Source organism: Dermacentor silvarum, chromosome 8 (genome assembly GCF_013339745.2).
Source record: "Dermacentor silvarum isolate Dsil-2018 chromosome 8, BIME_Dsil_1.4, whole genome shotgun sequence".
NCBI classification, from domain to species: domain Eukaryota; kingdom Metazoa; phylum Arthropoda; class Arachnida; order Ixodida; family Ixodidae; genus Dermacentor; species Dermacentor silvarum.
In genome coordinates, this window is record NC_051161.1 from 62,082,899 (window position 1) to 62,092,255 (window position 9,357).

A 9,357-nucleotide genomic window follows, 5' to 3' on the forward strand; every position below is an offset into this window, starting at 1 on the left:
CGAAGGGACGCTGGCATCAAGAAGCACTACCAACGCCACCTAGGTGGCGTTCACCGTACTCAGCACAGCGGAGCGTGGCCTCCGCAATTAGCTCTGAAAATGTTTCTGAAGTTGATCGCGGAGGCTGCAATTACGACGCGCTGTACGCGCTGATTTGACTCGGTGACGATTCAGTTACGTGCTTTGTCTTGCGCGTTGTATTAGTGTGTCAGTTACGTGCTTCGTCTTTCGCGTTGTGCTAGCGTGTGCAGCGTAGTGCAGCTTCCATATGCACGACGGTTGCTCATGGTCATCGACGTTGGTAGTCGTGATGGAGGAGACGTGCCACCAGGCGTCAGCGTGGGTGCATCAACGCCTAAGGGCGCTTTAGCCACAAAACACCAATAGACATTATATATCAATGTGCAATAAACATTACACTACTTCTGTGAAGACACGCTTCACTTTCGTGTTCTATACCGATTCCTATATAAGAGGGATCAACCACATTTTTTCTGGGACGGACTGGAATAATCGAACAACCCATTCGGCACTGCCGGACTCACGATCTCTACATTTTGCAGTCGTATGTGCTTGAAAAGCCTTCCGCTTGACAATGATCCGTGGCTTCAATGCTAACGTCTTCTTTTCTCGGGTTTGAATTGGACGTAAGAGGATGCACTTCTGAATTAACGGCCGTTTATAGTGCCATACGATCAAAAAAAGATATATATATATATATATATATATATATATATATATATATCGCGGCAACCTTTCCTGACATCAATCATTGGGCATGGGCTGTGTTTCAGCGGAACTCAGTACTTCCCACCTCCAACCAAGGTTGTCCTGCATGGCCGAGATTGTAACGTAGACACTTATCTCGTCTATTTAAATCGAGAGAGATTGCTTCGTTATTAAGATTTTCAAGTGCATGAGCTAGCCTCACGAGTAGTATTACAAATTACCGGAATCGTGATTTTTTTGTCTATGCTTGTTTGTACATGTTTTTGCGGCGTTATATTGCCGGAGTTCGTGTATGTAACTTAATTACGAATAATTCAATGCATTCTGATGCTTTACACGAACCGTTTTCAAGACGCGGACTAAGACATTTATTTTCGTCGCTTCCCACGCAGCACGCCAACTCTCTGACTAGCTGTTTTCCGTTGTTACACTTTAATAACTTTGGCATGTGCGGTAGGAACGTAATCATGAAATAATTTATCCAACCGCGTTGTTCTATTTCATCAGCTGAGTCTCAATGGTTTGGGAGTGGGGAGGCTGGCGCGAACTATTTATTCATTCGCCTTAGTAACCACGCTGCTTAACGAGAAAATGAAATTAGATATAAGCATGAAGGCCTGTTTCATACAGATATTGCAACAGCGGCCTATTTAATTTGATGTTCACGAGTCATCGCTCGCAGACATCGGCTTAGTGAGTTCTTCCCATTTTGAAGCACATTTTCGCGAACCCTGTTTGTCCCAGAGCATGCCTCAAGTTGATGGGCATCCGCTGTAGACATGGGGGCACTTCGGACATCGGAAATTTTCTTCACACGGTAAACTGAGTGAGTGAAACAACTTTATTTACACCAGCGGATTGAGGCCTGGGCCTAGGCCGCGCCAGGGGCGGTAGAGAGACCCTGTCTCCCAGCCGCCTCTCGAGCTCGCTGGATGGCCCATAGTTGATCTTGCAGATCTGAGCTGATCAGCGCGGCTTTCCACCGCGCCCCAAGCTGTTCTGGGGAGACTGAATATTCATCCTGAACACGTGCGCAATCCCATAGAATGTGTTCTAGGGTGGCGTGTTCTGTCCTACATAATTTGCACAAGTCATCTGGGTATAGTTCGGGGTAGATGCGATGTAGGTGCACCGGGTTAGGGAAGGTTCTAGTTTGAAGTCGCCTCCAGTCAACCGCCTGAGATCTGTCTAATTATGGAGCTAGGAGGTGGGAATATGCACCTCGACTTTTGGTAGAAGCGGGTGACGTCGCAGAATCTGAACATTCTGCCCTTCTCCTTCCAGGTCTCTCCTCCCGTTCCTTCGAGGGAAGCTTCTTCGCGAGCGCGGTAAATGAGACCTCGCCCGACGCGGTGGGCTTCCACGTTGAAGTTTGGAGCGAGGGACTCACAGGAGGTGTGGTCTGGGAACCAAATGATGTATCTGTCTTCGAATTCCTCTGATGGTATGAACTGTGCTTTCCCGTGGAGTATGTTAGCGGCCTCGGGAGATATTCTTCCTCGCGCAGAGTTTCTGATGGCTGACTGCGAGTCGCTAATGACGTATCTACATTTGGGGGAAATTAAGGTCTGAGCGATAGCTACTTATTCTGTAATTTCACTGTTATTAGAGCGTATAGAGCACGCGCTTATGCACTCGTGGTCAGTGTTTATTACTACTTCGACGTAGGATTCGATACTCGGGTACTCCGCTGCGTCCACAAACAACACCTCCTTGTCTCTACCGTATGCCTTGAGTAGAGCTTTAGCTCTGCTTTCCCTCCTTCCCTGATCAAGTTCGGGGTGCATATTTTTAGGCAAAATGGGGACCTGGATCTTTTGCCTGATTAACTTGGGAACCGACACTTTACATCCTTGTTGATTGTAATAGGTTATCCCTAATTTGCTGAGGATACTCCTGCCCGTGCGCGAACCGGCTAGTCTCTCCAACTGAGCAATCTGTTGAGCCTCTATCAGCTCCTCTAACGTGTTGTGTACACCCAGTTGAAGTAGTCGCTCAGTGCTGGTGCTATCTGGAAGGCCTAGAGCTTGCTTGTACGCCTTTCGTATGAGTGCGTTGATCTTAGCTTTTTCGGCTGAATACTCCTCTATGGGAAACTCAGCCCAATACTTTGACCGGGTCGGGCAGTGAAATGAACGTATGAAAGGATAGTCTCTCTTGAAAGGAAATTGTACGAGTAACTCATGTTTTCTTTCGTGACGCAAGTTTGCAGAATATTCTGGCCTTGTTCATGCCTTTGTAGAGTAGACATCCGGATTCAGTGCACTTATAGCAAGTGGATATTTCCCACCACAACCACCATCACTACACCAGAGCAACCAGCATCACCACCGCCGTACAAATGCCACCATTATCGCCGACAAAACTGCGTGCTCCAGTTATACCTCCGAAAATACACCAGAAAAAAAAATATAGTGAATGATCCTCAGAGCTTGATTATACGCGCTCACATTCACGACCCATGTGAATCATAACTACTTGTCTCTATAAAGCCAGGCTCAATTGCACTTTCAGCAGTCGCGATACCTTCAACAATAACAAATCATTTAGCACCATTCAATGCAGCGAAAGTACACAGAATAAATTTTCATATCATGACAGTGGTGTCTAGATATCTCGAAACACTATTTAACTTTTGCGAGCGGCTACTACGCACACCAAGTGGTACATGCAAAGTATTGGCCCCGTTGTACACCTTGATTGCAATCTTTATCCATGGGCCCTTCTACCAGTCGCTATCAGACTTCCTTCACGAAATAAATGTGTTTGTGTACCTGTGAACGCATCTCTGTAATATACTTAAGGCAGGGTTCTTAGTAAAAAAAATATCAACACAGATTAGGACACATGACGTTTCGAATGTCGCAAACACGATTATTCCCTACACAGAGTGTCAAAACAAATGAGGCTTTGTCAGAAACGTATGCCATAAAACACCCTCTTGAGCCTGTGCCCCACATATACACTACAAAAACCCGCACATGATAGTTAAAAAGAAGTGTTTGAGTGTCATTTATATTGTCTGTAAGAATTAGGGTGGCTATAAGTGATGATAATGTTTTCTTCAGTCAGAATTATATGATGTATTGTATGCGGTGTTTGTAATCTTCGTTCTCATTTTAGGATGGAGTGGCATTCACTGTCTATTTTCATATACGATAATTTCAGTTTTTGACGTCTCATATTGAGTATTTTTTTCGCGTATGGTATTCAACGCCTTCTAAGATCTCCAGAACACCGACAACGCTCGAGTTTCCACTATTATTCTTTGTCATGTTCTAGTTTGGGATATTTTGTAGGGAATCGATAAAGCTTTGGATTGAGTCGTGCTAAGCGTTGAAGTACAACTGAAAAAAGAAGCATACTTTCAGTCAGTCGCGCCATCTGATTGGTTGTTTACACTTAGAACTCCTTTGAATGAACATGAAAGAACACAGAGGTATAAGAAGATAATCTGAGCCGAAAAAAAAAAGACATTTTACGACAGGGTGTGGTTTAATCAAGCCATACGCCAGAGAAATACAGAGAGAGCACTCGTCTGAAACCCAATCCTCTTTTCACGTAGCTCGCTCCGGGTGCAAAGAACCGAGGAGGATGTTATAACACGCCCCGAGCAGCTAGATAAGGAGACGCGTGGCGTAATCCGTTGGTATAGCGCAAGGTATGGGACAAGACGAGCGTGCGTGGGGCGGGATCAGAAACGGGAATAAGAGGAGAAAAAGGAAGAGAGATTAATGTGCAGCAGAGAGACGGAAATAAGGCGATGGTATAGGAACGGGAGCGTAGTTGCGGGCAGGAGAAACAAAACAAAATAGTTAAGCGTTGTGGCTAGGCAGAGTGGCTTGCAACTGCTTGTAACTTCAGGGCCTGCAGACGACAGACTTCGCGGAGTAAGTGGGGCAAAAAGACAGCGCAAGAAAAACTCGTGATTAGGACCAGTAGTTACACACGGGTTCTTAAGCAGGGGAAGCGAGGGTTGGCTGCATCAGTGTCAGTGTACAATACGACTAAGGGTGACGAGTGTCGGAGAAGTACCCGGCCTTTTTGTGTAGCGGTTGTTCCCCAGAAGGCATGCCGGAATGCCCGCCATGTAAGCGGATCATGCGGGATGGGCTTATCCCGGTCTTCTCTACCCGCGAATCCGGTGCCTCGATGCAGCCGGGAGCCGGACGACGGAATTGCTGCTTGAGCCGACGAGCACGATCCCATACAGTCGCGGAGGTCTAGCGGCGCGGAAAAGCCGAGGCCGTTATTCGGTCCCGTTCTCTTTCTTTCTGAAAGTAGCCGGCGTTGTTCGGCGTTGGTATGTGTTTCGTAACACATGTGGGTCAGCCACGCGTGGCACCTCTTTCATTTGGTTTTCTGCGGTACCTTTTAAATATTGAGGCTTGCCCATGTCCCCGTTTCTATACTACTATAATTTGAGCCCCCTTTTTATACGATCCACGCCTTAATCAGCCACAGATGAGGCGGTTCCTCTTGCTGCGTCCCGTTGCAACGTCCCGAAGTTTCCGGACCTCTACAGAAAAAGACATTGGCATTTTGAATCGGGAAAGCCTAGACGCGTTTTCGTTTTTCTTTTTCTTTTGTGTTTACGTTTCCCACTGCAAATGGCGGTACGGTCTCAAAGCCACTCATTATTTGTTGCTTTCAATATAGTGATGCTGTGTCGTAGGTGAGTTGCGATAAGAATTAAGGAGAACGGAATTCATTACGAACATGTAATTTCTTGCGCGAGACAAGTAGGCCAATTATGGAACACATCTTCACTTTGGTAGAAATACCCGTGTTATTCGTTATCATTGGAAGCACCTGGTCGATAACCTCCCTACATTTCCTTTATCGCCTCCTGCTGTCCTCAAACTTGAAACTACGATTCCTAGTCAATCCACAAGGGTTTCATGAATTATATTGCTGTCTTGATGGATGCCTATCAACGAAATGAACACTTTTGCAGGATGTATAAACTAAAGTTTTAGAGGGAAAAAAAAACTGGAAGAAACTGCCGATATAAACAGGTACACTAATGAATAAAACAATTTTAAAAAAATTAAGTTCCTTCCTGCTTAAAGCAGGAGCAGCATTAATAGGAAAGGCTTAGTCCGATCCCATTTTCACAATCACACCGCTTACCATCTAATAGTGTACAGCATCTTCTGAAATGGCACATGGTTCTGCCAGCAGGCGCATGGCTTCATAACAGTAAAGAAACCTGTACGATGGGAGGCAGAATCTCCCTCGTGCAGTTCGACGCGCTGTTCTGTGAGTCTTTTCTGTGTATCTGTCGTAGCACAATTTAATCTTACGTGAATTTTACTTCATTCAATATCGCCATAGGGGAAAGTTTGCGGTGGCCGAGTTTCAAGCGCAGAATAATTTCAAGCTGCACTGATAATTTCATGCGGGGCAATCTTGCACGTCAGCGCTGCACTTGAATATGATATGTAAACTTCTACGAGGCGATGGGCCAAGATCACTGAGGACTTTGCTTTTTGTCATAAATTAAAGAATGTGGTAGACAGTTTCTGTAGTTCTGAATAAATAGCTCCACAGAGGGGTAACGAACTTAGCGAGTACTACCGACCTGTCGCTGTTTCATATGTGCATTTTCACGGCAGGGAAAAACAAAATCGGGTTTCGAATACAGAGCAAAACAAGCTACTTACAAATACAGTGAAAGGGAATGAGAATGTAGGAAGATTCGTCCAAAAGGGAAAAAAATATTCGATGTTCAGGTTACGATCATTAATATTCATTATATTAGACAGAATTCACTAGACAACAACCGAAAGAACGCATTACCTGTTGTAGGCGTTATTTCCTGCCTCTTCTGGACGGTTACTCAAAATCCAGCGTATTGTTTTCCTCATCAGTGTTGTTGTCTGTGTGTGAGTTTCGACATATAAAATAAAGCTGGCGACTCAATCTGAGCATAATTAAAACGTACGTTCTTTTGATTTGTAGAAATTCTGAAATTCCAGAGCTATAGGTGGCTAGGCAACACAGCTCGGCCCTGACTCGGAGCGCATTGCTGTGACTGGCTTTGAAGACCCGATCAAAGGTGACGTCATTCAGAGAAACCACGTTCCAGCGGCTGTCGCATCAGGTAACGACCGGTGGATCGAACACTGCGGCTGCCCCCTCCGTGCACAACCACGATCAAACCAAACAGGAAGTCAGAACTTAAGCACCGTGGTAAACCGGGCATTGGGAGAGCGAGCTAGAACAAGAGATAAATGCACCGACAAAACTAGAAGGGTCCACGAGCGATTGAACCCCAACTCCCAGCCCAAGTCGAGTATTGGACGCCCACTCGCATTTCACGTCACTGCTTGTTCCGAGCAATCGGCAACATCACGCGGACACGCCGCTTCCCCAGCAGTACCGATAAAATTTACCGGCTCGGAATGTCTCTTTGTCGTCGTGCTACAGTGACAGGCGTGTGCCGGGTATACATGTGCAGGAAACAGCGAAGTATGTGTGACAGAAGTGATGTCGGCGTGTATGATTGCAGAAGCTGATTGCAGCGACTGCGCAGTAACGCGGTCAGTGGAGAGAGAAGGGAATAAAGGGAAAGGCGGAGAAGGTTAGGGAAGCTGACATGTCGGCGAATTGGTACGCATTGATGGTGAAATGATGATAGCGCGAGAAACAAGGACCAAGAAGAATGGACACCACAAGCGCTTACTCGCAACTATAAGATTATTTGGGAAAACACGCATTATAAAGAGCAAGCAGCAATAACTGTGAAAAACCAAACATTAAACAAAGCCACTTCACACAGGTGAAAACTATAGCAAAAAAAAAAACATGTAAAGCTGCACAGAGTGAAGGAATAATTAAAAAATTTGGCAGAGCTCATTTCTCGATGACGGTCGATGGTGGTGGTGTCATGCTCAAAAGTGGGCCGATCCTGGTCATAGTGCAGAAAGGGTCCAAGCTGAATGGCACATACCCCTGTGAGCTCGGGGACCTGTAACGCACCCTTGAACTACCCTTGTCACACGTAGGACCCAAAGAGACAAAATCACCAGCCCTTCCCCTGTAGAGAAAATGGGGGTATAAGCGAAGCTTGTCGTCCGATTCTAGCGTGAGGGCTTCCGAAGCCCTTGCGAAACGTCAGCGAAGAGTCGCGGACTCCGAGTTACGGGAGCGCTATGTTGAGGCCAAACGTCAGCGAAAAGCCGCCCACCCTGAGTTCAGGGCGAACGAAGCGGAATGCCTGCGACGGTGTCGTCTTGCCACAAGCTTCGCTTACCACCATTTTCTCGACAGGGGCAGGGCTCTGAATTTTGAAAAGCGGTGCATACCCAGTCCCACGTCTACAGCGACCGATGTCGGCGTGAAAGGTTCGTTGAAGAGCGGCACATAAGTGCACATTGCCAAATACTCTGACTCAAGTTTGTCCGACGGTTGGTTTCGAACCCTGAACCATTCCACTGTAGACTACACACTGACCCAGATAAGCGGCAAAACGGTTAGATAGATGCATACAAATACAACTTCCGGAAATTCGTGAGGACCCTAAGAATGCTAACGCAATAAAAAAGACAAGCACTGCAGGTGCTTAACTTCATAATAGGTTAAGGGTAAAGTAGGGAGGTTTATCATGGCGTTGCGCGGCTAGGCACCAGGTCACGGGATCAAATCCCGCGGCCATGACGGGCGCACTTCAATGGGGGCGAAATGCAAAAACGCCCATGTGCCGTGCATTGGGCGCATATTAAGCAAACCCAGGTGGTCAAGCATTAATCCGCCGTCGAAAAATCAAATCTGTGCGCCTCATAATAAATTCGTTATTTTTGCACGTACAATTTCATAACTTTTTAGGTAGATAAGCCAAATATCAGTATCCGGTTACCTATACTGCGTGCGCTGCGGGAGTGTGAAAGGGGAGGATGAAAGTTATAGGAATAGAAAGCGGACATCATAAAGGCAAGTACAATCCAAGCACGAAACCAAATCACGCTTAAGTGTGTCGTCATTCAGCAGGCACTTGCTTGCAGGAAGCACACGATCTGCAATGCGGACCATCGGTGAGGTCGCTTTTGGCTCTTCTGTGCGCAGTATGACAGCTTGTTAGAGAATTCTTCTGCTGAAGGGCTGTCGGGACTGTACTCAGTGTGTCGAGTACATGTATTGCGCTTGTAATAGACGCATTGGGTTGGTTGTTTTAAAGCTTAGGAATAACTTATATTATTGACCACAGCGCGGATATGACTTGCCGATCTGCAATTGGCACCTCAACAGCGGTTGAAATCTCTATGAAATGTGCTAACTTCACGCTTATTGCCTGGGCGCGCGGACGGGCTGTTTTACCGTTCACGATGGCGGCAGTGTGGGCAATGTGTGACTAGGAGGGCCGACTGTCGAATCAGTGTCACCACTGCCTTCAGCATGTTTGTCGAAAGGCGACGACATCAATCCGCCCATCGTGACGGCGCCTTTACGGGTTTTCGTCGCCCAGCCGTTGATGCTGCCAAAGTTCCCGGAACGCACGAAAGAGACTGTGAGAGGGTTTGCAGCCTCATTCCCACTTCCTTCGCCCCTTTCGCTGTCTCCTCGTTCAAATAAAAGGCGTATGGGTACCACTGATAACGGCAGCGCCTCCGGTGGGAATTTGTCCCT